Source organism: Hemiscyllium ocellatum, chromosome 6 (assembly GCF_020745735.1).
Source record: "Hemiscyllium ocellatum isolate sHemOce1 chromosome 6, sHemOce1.pat.X.cur, whole genome shotgun sequence".
NCBI classification, from domain to species: Eukaryota; Metazoa; Chordata; class Chondrichthyes; order Orectolobiformes; family Hemiscylliidae; genus Hemiscyllium; species Hemiscyllium ocellatum.
This window is the reverse complement of record NC_083406.1, coordinates 83,641,836-83,654,231: the sequence shown is the minus strand read 5'-3', so window position 1 is coordinate 83,654,231 and position 12,396 is coordinate 83,641,836. Positions and strand designations below refer to the sequence as shown.

The window sequence follows — 12,396 nt, the reverse complement described above, 5'->3', positions numbered from 1 at the left end:
CCCAAGGGAATACATGTCTAGGACAAGTTTGGAGGTGGCTAGGACATTTAATGGAGTGGGTGGGGACACAGCAACCTTCCTGCTTCTGCCACAAGTAAGTCTAGTCTTTCCATTCTGCTAGCAATTTGTGCCCTTAGAAGGGGAATTAATGCCAAGTAAGGGCCTCAGCCTTCCACGGCTGGTATGCATTGGAAAGCAAGCAGGACAGTCACCACATAATTTTGCTTGACCCATTAGGAAAGACAATGTAGGCAAAAGCAGTAAAACTTTGAAATGAACATTTTGAAGTGCATGATTTGACCAATATATCTCATCTAACAGTTTTACTGGTTTTGACTCCTGGAAGGCAGTAAGGTGGGGATACTTAGTATTACTTCAAATGACTCAGAATCATGAAGGAGAGGACCCAATGAGATCCTCTCCCACCCTTACCCCTCTGTGGTCAAAGCCCCTCAGTGACCTTTGGTCTCTCCCTGGGTATCAGGCTGACAGTTAGCTCTGCTCCTGATAACACTGTCTACAATGGACAGCTGCCAGTTTCCAAATGGCCAGCTGCTTTCAGGCAGTGCAATTTCTTTCCCTTGGGTCCTTTATCATGGACAAGACCCACTGTTGGCTACATGAGTGCCTGAAAGGCACTGAATTTGGTGAGTCTTCATCAAAGGAGGCAACGCAGAAGTCTCACCAACACTTCAGACAGTGGACGAGACCTTCATTGTCTGCATTAAAAACTATTCCTAGTTAATATAACTTGTCCTCATAATTTAAACCTTTCTGTTGAATCTGTGCAATGCTCAATCCATGTCATTAAATTCCTTCTGAATTGCACTGTGCTGTGAGCACTTTACTGTAAAATTGATTAAACTGGTGCTTAATTCAACAGTAGCTCAACTTCCACCTTTTTTCAATCTGAGGTCAAGGCCATCATTTTATTATTGTATCAGCCTTTTCAATGATTTCTTTTCTAATTGCCTACTGTATATGGACCCTTAAATTTCACTGTGGTACTATCCTAGCTTCTTAAAGAAAGAAAAATAAATGTTTGATCTTTCCTTTCCAGTTCCAAGTTGGGTAGCTGCTTACTTTTGTAAAGATGCTGTCCCTTTAACAAGATTATGTAGTCCTTGGTTTTTTTCAAGGGAGGTTGTGAAGTCAGTGGTGCTGAAATGGCTAACAGACACTGTCTCAGTCAACAATCAGAGGAGGCCTTTAGGTTTTTTCAACATAGTCGTACTATGAAAGGGGAGTGGCCAGTTCTCCCAGTTCAGCTTTTTTCTAATTTGATCTGTTTTAGCAAGCAGTCAAAAACTGCTGGGGACCTAGAGAAGCAGCTTTAGTGAACCGAGGTTTTGCCTGAACTTTCTCTCTGAAATCTCTCATGCTTGTAAGAACCGAGGTTTGAATATACCTTTTGCCAAGGGAAGTGTTTTTGGGTCTTGTAGAAATTGGAACAGCTCCTTAGTTAAGTTGCAGTAGATTGGTTGGATTATCAAATAAGTTATTCTAAATTCTGTTTCCTTTTGTTTGTGCTTCACCCGTAGTGGTTAAATAAATTCTGTTTTGTTCAAATCTGTGTGGTTTGACCAGCTGCATCACTTCTGAAATATCCATTCTACATCAGCTGAAAAAAAATGTTTGGTTCTGGGTTACCTTCTTTAAACATTTTGAGGGGGTCTGGCCTGGTCCATAGCAGACTGGGGGGTCTGGCCAGGTTCACAACACTTTCTATTTGAATTCCATTTGCCACAGTTATGCCTATTCAGTGTCAGATGGGTGAGGAGCAGAATAATTTTGGGAAGGCTGAAACAGACATTTGAAGCCAGCTGGCTATTATGCTCTTCAATCTGAAAGGGATAGATGATAGAGGTGTTGATGGAGGTAAGTAGTCTTATACTGACATAGGCAGGCCATCTTTGTGATGTACAGAATGTGGAGGGCTAATAATTCAAGAGTCAAAAAAGTTGCTGCAATCACCTGGAGCAAGAGACAGTTAACTATGAAGGGTGATGAAGTTTGTAATAGGGTAAGAACAATGGCTTTGATCTCCCAATGTTTAGGTGCAATAAATTATGGCTTATCATAAACAATATTTTAAACACCCAATTTGATAGGACAAAGGAATAGTAGGGTTGAATTGGGGGTGAAGTGTAAATCAGGTTTCAATATATATATGCAATCTGATCACATGTCATCAGATGTGTTAAAAGCCATTTTTAAAATGAGGAACAGGCAAAGGAAGTGTCTTTGAGACATTTCTGAGGTGATGTTTAGAAGAAAAATCATTGTTTCTGCTAATCTATCGACAGCTCTATTGTGATCCCGGCACAAACTAAAGATTGTACTTGATTCCTTAATTAGTCAGTTCCACAATGGGTAGTCCACAAGAAAACTGGATTTCTTTTTCAAATCTGCACCACTGTTCCTTCTACAAGCATCACAGCAGACACCACAGCTTAAACAATGATTAATTGATGTGTAAAGAGGTCTTCGCAGCATTGCAATGAGTCAATGTCTTATTTGTTAGCTGCCTCTGATATTGCATCTTTATATATGCTTATCTAGCAAATAAAATATTCAGTCTGCTTGGGGTGAGCCATAACTTGCAAATTAACAGAGAGAGAAAAAAAAATTGTTACCAGGTTGCAGGAAGTAAGCAATGCAGCTAAGACTGCAGCAACTCTGTCCTTGGTCACAAGTGACATCCGTCATGATCAGAGCTAATAAATTGTGTTGTGGCACTGCAAGCATTGCCTCACATAATGCTATGAGGAGAAGAGCCACTAGCTGTCAGACAATATTGAGTCCCTTCCCAGAAAAATAGAAAGTGGTTAAACTATAGCAAGTGACTGATAACTGTCTCAATTTGTTAGTTTCCAGAACATTATGAATTCTGTGGCAGAGTGATGTGCAAATGCCGGCATCTGTGTACAATCTGATAGGAGTGGCAGCCTTGCCTCAGTTGGTGGCAATCTTGCCTCTGAATCCAATTACTGTGGGACTTGCACACAAGAAACACAGGACTGCTATTCCAGAGCAGTGCTGGGAGAGTGCTGCACTATTGAAGAAGCTATCTTTCACATGAGATGTTAAATTGAGGCTCCTTCTGACCTCTCAACTTGGTGCAACCAATCCGAGAACATTATGATGTGCTGGATATTTTTTGCAATATCCTGGATAATATATACCTGTCAATCAACATTACAAAACAGATTATCTCTACAATTGCTGTTAGTAGGAGTTTGCCTTGCATGTATACATTGATTGCTCCACTTCTTACAGTATTGTACAATAGTGACTATACTTTAAATCTGCTTCATTGGCTGAAAGGAATTTTGGGATAACCTGTAGTTGTTAACTGTGCTATATAAATGCAAGCCTGTTTATTGAAAACCTTGTGATTTAATCTTCTGGAAAAATACATAAAAGTCTTCCTGAAATTGGTTATATTGTGCTTGTGATGCTGTCAAAATTGGTGCTATAGTGGACTGTGAAGGGAGTTATTTAAGAGTATAATGGGAACTTGATCAGATAGACCAATTGACCAATGAAGTTTAATTTAGATAAATATGAGGTGTTGTATTTTGGTAAGGTCAACCAGGGCAGGACTTTACATTTAATGGTAGGACCCTAGGGAGTACTGTTAGACAGAGGGATCTGGGGATGCAGGTTCATAGTTCCTCGAAAGTGGCGTGACACTTGGACAGAGTGGTGAGAAGGATTCGTCATGCCTGCCTTCATCAGTCAGAGCATTAGATAAAAGAGTTGCGAAGTCATGCTGCGGCAGTAGAAGACATTGGTGAGGCCACTTTTAGAATACGGTGTACAATTCTGGTCACCCTGCTACAGGAAGCACGTGGTTAAAGCAGAAAGGGTACAGAAAAAATTTACAAGGGTGTTGCCATGTCTTATAAGGATATATTGAATAGGCTGGGGCATCTTTTTAATTATCTGGAGCATTGAAGGCTGAGGAGTGACCTTGTAAAGGTTGATAAATCATGAGGAACATAATGGAGATGAGTAGTCATGGTCTTTTTCCAAGGCAGGGGAGGTCAAAACTAGAGAGCATACATTTAAGATAAGATGGGAAACATTTAGAAGGGACCTGAAGAGCCACCTTTGCACACAGAGGGTGTGTGTATAAAATGACCAGGCAGAGGAAGTGGTAGAGGCAATTACAACATTTAAAAGACACTTGGACAGATACATAAATAGGAAACGTTAAGAGGGATATGGACCGAACCTAGGCAAATGGAACTAGTGCAATTTATGATATCTGGTCAGCATGGATGCGTTGGACTGAAGAGGTTGTTTCTGTACTGAATGATTTTGCAACTCTGCAATTTAATAACTAGCATATTCTTTGGACAGTAAAAGAATTATTAAAACAGAAGAGGTTGTTTTGCTTGCACTTTTTAAAAAAATAAACTTTTGATGCAAACAATATAATCGAAAGCTGAAAACATTTTTGAAGTTTCTTTTCTCAATCTTTTCTTTGCCCTTTAGTGGTAATTTGCAAAATGAACAAGGTCCTCCCACTCTCCCACTTCCAGCCTCGTGACAGGTGCTCAGCATTGCACTCGCTGAAAATAATGTTCTATGTACAGCTCTGTGGTTCCATGAACTCTCCACTGAGGGATATTGTGAAATCCTCAAGGAATTTCTAGGCCATTATTTCTCAGAAAAATTACTCATATTAAAAGTGACACTATTTATTGTTCTCCCTTGAGTGGCACTTGGAAAGTGAGTATGTTGAAGGAATTGTAAAAGCATGTTCCTACCCAACTAAAGCTCATCCTCATTTTCCAAGCATCTGGAAATGACTCACTGTTACAGTTGTTATTGAAAGCAGGCAGAGTTAAGCATGCTGGAGTTCAGTGAAGATACTAAAATGGATAGCAAAAAATGTGGAAGGATGGAACCTGAATGCAATTGCGGTGTCCAACATACTGCAGGGAAAGTTGTCACTTTTTGGCAAAGACAATTGGAAGATTATCTTAAGTAGCAACAGTCTCAGGAACATTAATGATCTGAAGGAGTCTTTCCAGATGTTTTTCCCTTTCCAGAGAGTTCAAAAGCATCCATTTCCTTAATATCCTATCCACTGCCTGCAGTGAGGAAGTTCATTCTCTCACCGCCTTCATATTGCACGTGTAAAAATGTTGGATATTGGTCCCTCTGGGAATACTGCTTCATTCAGAGAAGGGTCAATACATGTCTTTGGGATTCCAGGCCAGACCACCAATCTGGTATAGACCAGATCAGATGCTCTTAAAATGTTTTAGGAAGGGAGCCCAGACCCTAACGTTTTTAATTTTTTAAGCAGATGTAAAGTAGATATTCCAGGAATGATGCTGCTGGTCAAACAAACCACTGAGCTTTAAACAGAATTTACTTAAACACTACAGATGAAACATGAACAAAAGAAAACAGAATTTAGAATAATTTAACTTATTTGATAACCCAACCAACTGTATCACAACTTAATGAAGGAGCTGTTCCTAACCTTGCAACATCCCATAAACGCAGCCCTTGGCAAAAGGTAAATTCAAACACAGGTTCTTACAGGTAGGAGAGGTTTCAGCGAGGAAGTTCAGGCAAGATCTCTGTTGAAGCACAGAACCTCTTTTCACTGTAGCTGCTTCTCTTGATGGGATACAGGTACGTTACATATCCCATTGCTGTGAAAATGATGGCAGATTTGCCTACCGTATGCTAGGATCACACTTAGCAATTTTAACATTTTAACCTCTCTACCACTTCAATCCTTGTGGGACCCAAGAGGTTAAATGCCTAGTACTGTTCCCAAGTTCATGTGTGTATGTGATGGAGAGGAGTGGATGTGGAGAGATTAATATCCATTCTATTGTTATCCTTTTTTTTCTGTTCATTCATTTTGAAGACATGAATGAACAGAAGGCTTCATTCATTTTGAGGACATAAGAAATGACATCAGAAGTCAACCATATGGCCTCTCAAGCCTGCTCCATCATTCAACAAGGCCATGATGGATGATTAGCCTCAACTCCACTACGCTGTCCACTCCCATATCACTTCACTTCCTGAGAAACCAAAACTCTATCTGTCGCAACCTTAAATATATTCACTGATAGAGTATTCACAACATCTGGAGTAGACAATTCCAAAGATTCATAATATATTGACATTTTCTGATCATACTATGGTTTTCTAAGTGCAGTGTTCTTTTTAAATAATAATTTTCAGCATTTTCCTGATGACTGTTGGTATACTAACTCGCCTGTGGTCCCTACTTTCCCTTTCCCCCTGTCTTGAATAGCAGTTTTCATTTGTTACATTCTAATCTACTCCGATTGTTTTAGAATCTAGAGTATTTCGGAAAATATATTCACTATATCTGCAACTATTTTGTTTATAGCCCTAAGATATAGACCATCATCAGATCCTGGGGACTTGTCAGATTTTAGTCACTTAAGTTTCACTAATTTTTTTTGTTTATGTTAATTATCTAAAGTTCAAAACCCTTATCAGCCTCCCTGATTACTCACCCTTTCTGATGTACAACTTGTGATGTATAACAGCTGTGAAAATACACACAAAATATTATTTCAATGTGTCTATCATTTTCTCATCCCTCAGAATAATTTTCCATGGCTTTGTTCCTAAAGAGTCAATATTTACTTCAGCTACTCTTCTCGTTTTTATCTGTTGGTAAAACTATAAAATCTGCTTTCAAGACAAGGTATAATTATGTAGATCTAAGTACTCCCTTAGCCCTTTCTCCAGGCTACATACATATTCCAAGCATTAGCAGTATTTTTGAGTTTACGATAAGAAATTGCAGCTGTACTCAATCCTACTAAAGCCTCACATTCTTGACATATATTTTGCAACAGGATCAGGCTTATATTTTTCCCCTCCAATGCACTTCTGCCATTGGGAACTTTCCCAGAGTCAGACAAGTAATAGGAGTGGCTGACTATGCCAATTAGGGCACTTAATTACCAGTGATTTAGCTGCATTAACTAAACATTGCTATGGGGAAACCAAGCCTTGCACCCTATGGGAAGATGATGAACTCATTGGAAGCAACCTCCATTTAGTAGATTTGCGATTTATCTAAAATAGAAGATTGTACCTACAGTGTAAGGTACTGTTAAAGCACAATCAAAAGCTGCTTTTGGTTTGGGCTCCTAGCCCCATCACTCACCCCAATTCCAACTCCAACTTGGTGGCCCTCAAGATGTACCTCCAGTCTGTGTCCTGCTAGCAGCATCTATCTCTCAGTACATCCCCACGATGGGTCTGATTGATGGGAGACCATCCTTCCATAACAGGATGGTGAGTGCAGAGGCAACTAATTAGGAGATCGCTTCTTTGGAAGTGAGGCCTCAGGACTCCTGGTACAGAGTCCATAATCACACAGGAATATCAAGGCCAGACACTGTTTATTAGTAATAGATCTGTCATTTATAATTAATTCATGACAAGGCAACTGCTATGACAGTGGCATTTCAATAATTGGTATACCAAACAGTAGAATCTGGGAGTCACATTGCAGGTTCTGTCATTACAGGGAGTCACATTGGGGGTTCTGTAATTATAGGGAGTCACATTACAGGATCTTTAACAACAGGGAGTCACATTACAAGATTTTTTAACTACAGGGAGTCACATTGCAGGATCTGTAATTACACAGAGTCATATTGCAGGTTCTGTAATTACAGCGAGTCACATTGCAGGTTCTGTATTTTCATAGAGTCACATTGCAGGTTCTGTAATTACAGGGAGTCATATGGAGGTTCTGTAATTACAGGGAGTCACATTGCAGGTTCTGTAATTACAGGGAGTGACATTGCGGGTTCTGTAATTACAGGGAATCATATTGGAGGTTCTGTAATTATAGCGAGTCACATTGCAGGTTCTGTAATTATAGGGAGTCACATTGCAGGCTCTGTAATTCCAGGGAGTCACATCGGAGGTTCTGTAATTGCATGGAGTGACACTGCAGGTTCTGTAATTACACAGAGTCACATTGGAGGTTCTGTAATTACAGGGAGTAACATTGCAGGATCTGTAATTCCAGCAAGTCACATTGCAGGCTCTGTAATTACACAGTTACATTGCAGGTTCTGTAATTACAGGAAGTCACATTGCAGGTTCTGTAAATACAGGGAGTTACATTGCAGGTTTTGTAATTACAGAGTCACATTGCAGGTTCTGTATTTACAGGGAGTCACATTAGACGTTATGTAATTGCAGGGACTTACGTTACAGGTTCTGTAATTATAGGGAGTAAAATCTTTGCAGGTTCTGTAATTACAGGGAGTCATATTACAGGTTCTGTAATTACGGGGAGTAACATTGCAGGTTATGTAATTGCAGGGAGTAACATAACAGGTTCTGTAATTTCAGGGAGTCACATTACAGGTTCGATAATTAAAAGGAGTTAAATTGCAGGTTCTGTAATTACTGGGAGTAACATTGGAGGTTATGTAATTGCAATGAGTTATATTGCAGGTTCTGCAATTACAGGGAATCACGTTGGAAGTTCTATAATTCAAAAAGAGCTAAATTGCAAGTTCTGTAATTACAGGGAGTAACTTTGCAGGTTATGTAATTGCAGGGAGTTACGTTACAGGTTTGGTAATTACAGGGAGTTACATTGCAGGTTCTGTAATTACAGAGTCATACTGCAGGTTCATCGATGCTGAACTCGAGTTTGCTTTGTTTTTGATAAGCGTCAAATGGTAAATCAGTTCTTACGCAATTTTGTGCACTGGTTTCTTGGTGGGATGTAGTTCCATTAGATTTCTGCAGTAGAATAGAGGTGTTGAGATTCCTAGCCCAATCTGTCTTTATTTTATGAATTCATTTATGGAATGTGGATGTCATTAGCTCAGCCAGCAGTTTCTGCTCATCCCTAACTGCCCTTGAGAAGATGGTGGTGAGCTGCCTACTTGAACCACTGCAATCTTTGGGGTATGGACAGTGCTGTTAGGAAAGCAGTTCCAGGAATAGGCTTTCAATGCTTTTTGAGCTATTTAGACATGAGCTATATCAAATTATGCAGCAAAGATAGTGGTTTTATAATTTGTAATTCTTTTGAACAAACAATTGCTATGTATTAAATCAGACAGACATACCTGTAGCAAGTCTGAGCTCATACAGGTGAGTGTGGTTCACTTTGGAGATCTGAAACCTGGCAATGTTTTTAAATGGAGTTACAGCAGAGCTTTTAAAGTGATAGTTGTTGCCATGCAGCTGGATTTGAGTCGTACTTACACCTGGCAGCCTGTCAAAATTTCTTCCCTGCAGCCACAGAAAAAGATTCAGTGTGCCAACTATAGGAGTCCCCATAGACATGCAATTATAGTTGAGGATGAAAGCTGGAGGAACAGTACACATGAAAGGAGAGCAGGGCAGCATATCAGAAGACAGTATAGTACATAATATCACATTCCAAAGAATGTGCAGGCCCTGGAAATTTTCATAAGGAATCTATTCTGAAAACTGTACTCCACTCCAAGCAGAGCTGTCACCGATATTATATTAGTTGTGTGGTCAATACAATTCTCAAGAAGGAAGAAAGATTTGCATTTACATAGCACCTTTCATGACCACAGTGTGTCTCAAAGTGCCTTACTGCCAGTGAAGAAGTTTTGAAGTCAGTCATCATTGTAGGCTGAAGGAAATCTGCCCAGTTCTGTCTGTGACCATGTAAGTGGTGCTGCACTCAATGTTTATGCAACAGTTTAATCATTTAAATAACATGAGTGATTCGCAATGTTCCAGGAAGTAGGACCACCTCCACCATCATAGGGTGATGAGAAATGGGCAATAGATACATTCGGAGGAAATATATGGATATTAGCTGGTAAAACGAAAACAGTTCAAAACGATTTCAAGAAAAGATCCAAAATAAGTCCGTTCGTGTTTCATTTGATTTGCAAATACATTAAAACCAAGTGAAAAATGAACCCCTCCAGTTGTCTGTCTCACAGGATTTGAGTTTGGCCACATGTAATTCTAATTCCAGGCTGAGACTACAGTGCTTAACTTGAACATTGGTTAACTTTACTCTTCAAACTTCCATTGGTTCTCTTCTTTCTCATTGTTTCAGACTCCAAGAACACTACAAGGGGGTGCTATCAATGTCAATGACAGGCTGTGGGAAATGGGTGGAGGTGCTTTTAGAAATGAAACAGAATCTTCAAGCTGTATCACAGTGGAATTCACAAACAACACAACAGATTACACAAGAGCAACAGGACAAGATATCAAGGAGGTCATTTTTTCCCAGTCGCCCAGCACAGGAAATGGAGGACATCAGGCTCAAGTTTACTTAACACCTTACCCCAATTCAACTTTCTAATGAAAGCATAATCATGCCCACCAGACTGAGTTAGAACAGTAAAATCAGTAATATGTTAAAACCACAATCTTAATAAATCATCAAATTATTTTTATGAAAATAAGATAAAACTGAAAGCAACATGAAACAAGGTCATAAAATCAAATTTCTGGGGTCAATTAAAATCATATTAACCAAATTCAATTGAAATAGATTTGAAATCCCAAACCCTCTTATAATTCAGCTGCTACAATTATAAATGGAAAGAGGATTCAATCACAGTTTAAAATCCTACAATTGTAATTCACCCAGCATCCAAAAAAAAGCATAAATCGCATGAAAAAGCTTACATTTCACTTTTTAGGTATTAACTTGTGATTCAACACTTTGTAAATCTAACACAGGGAAATAATGAAGTGATTTGATGTGACAGTGTTTCGGAGTTCATCATTTTACAATGGTCAGCCAGGCAATATCTAAAAAAAAGCTTTACTCAAAACTCAAAATGTCTTAATCATTGGTCTTTTAAAAAAAAGAAATAAAACATATAATAAAAAGAAGGCAATTGATTGACGTGATAGTTACACACATGAAGCTTTAAGAGACATTAGGACTGGCAAAAGTCCGGTTATGAGCTCAGCGTTGTCTATGCAGACTTTATAATATGGTCGATTTGTTTCTACTGTGCTGCTTCAGCAGTGTAGTTAGTGAACCAACAGTTAACCTTTGATTAAAATAGAAAACCTCAAGGCTAGAAAAAAACATGGCGATGATTTTCATCTAGAATTCACAATAGCTGCCCTTTGTCAAGTTTAGAACTTCATTTAGGTCTTTAAGAACAGACAATGAAGGTTACTAATCTGTTTCTCTAAACATCCTGACTCATCCTTCTGCTCTCCTTTGATATTTTACTTACTTCAGAACACCACCGGCAAACTGCAGTAACCTCCATCAGTACCCTTCCGAACATTCTGTTCTACCTCTCCAACACCTCTTTAACCCTCTACCGCTTCTGTGTTTTCAAATTCCTGGTCCAGCATCCAATCTTTAATAAGCTGTGCTTTATTTCAGTGGGGAGTCTTTGGCTTCCAGCACATATTCTACACCCATTGTGATTTCATCACCCTCCATTGTTGGTAGACTAAATGAGAGGTAAGAGTGAATGAAATGGGAGAACGTGAGTGAAATGGAAATGGCATAGCATTAAGCAAGCAATCTGAATTGTTTACCAAGAGAGGGAAAGCAGATTATTAATGTATGCAAAGAGACATTGATGAGATTCTTGATGGGTCTTTAGTAGAAAGCCAAGAGAGTAGCTGTAAGCTTATTCAAGGGGATTCCAGCCTGGGAAGGTGGTAGAAGAGTAGGAGGTTAGAGAGGCTGGGGAATTGCAAAAGGAAAGAATGAAGGGTAATGTGACTGGGAAGTAGGGGAAGACCGTCTGAGTGTTAGAAGCTATGGGTTAGGTCCAGTTTGTGGTGATTCTGTCTTTTAATGAACGCTCTTTGTGTAAAAAGCCAGCAATTTGCAAAAATGGTGACATTCAAGGATACAAAGAATTCCCAGAATCATTAGCAACACTCTGTGTTGCAAAAATGCAAGATTTTTATCACAGGTTATGCAGGAAATCACTGAAAAGCAGTTCTGTGGACAGAGGTTGTTAGAGAGACAGAGGGCAAACTCATGCTAGCAGTACTAATGTTTATTTGTCCTGCAGGAAAGAAATCAGGAACAGTTGGAAGGCTCTGTGCCATTAGAAAAACTCGGGAAGGATTTCTAGAAATTAGAAAGCAATTAAGATTTAGAGTCATGACTCAGAAGAAGTGAGAAAGTATACACTACTCTCTAAATCCTTCACATCCTTTCGAAAGTGCAGTGCTCTGACTTTGACACAATCCTCCAGTGGAATCCAAACCAATGTTTTATGAAGATTTATCTTGCTTTCCTGCTTTATTGGGCTGAATTTAACACAGGCTTTGGGAACTGACTGTCAGACTCAAATAGGGGCCCTGTGTCCACACTGTCAGGTTAACAATAACTGTCTGATAACTAATTGCTCGCCAGGG

The 12,396-nt window shown here is 39.3% G+C and overlaps 1 protein-coding gene across 3 annotated transcripts in view; it reads right to left on the bottom strand.

Annotated features, from left to right (window-relative positions):
- sgcg (sarcoglycan, gamma) overlaps nt 1–12,396 on the bottom strand; it is a 644,218-nt gene that overhangs the window by 568,152 nt on the left and 63,670 nt on the right. Inside the window, exon 1 of one of the 3 annotated variants that reach the window (XM_060826734.1) lies at nt 433–482. The exons of the other annotated variants lie outside the window; for them this stretch is intronic. The gene's annotated coding sequence lies outside the window, so the exon portion shown is untranslated. Of the gene's footprint in view, nt 1–432; nt 483–12,396 lie in introns of those variants that run through there. 3 annotated transcript variants of the gene reach the window in all.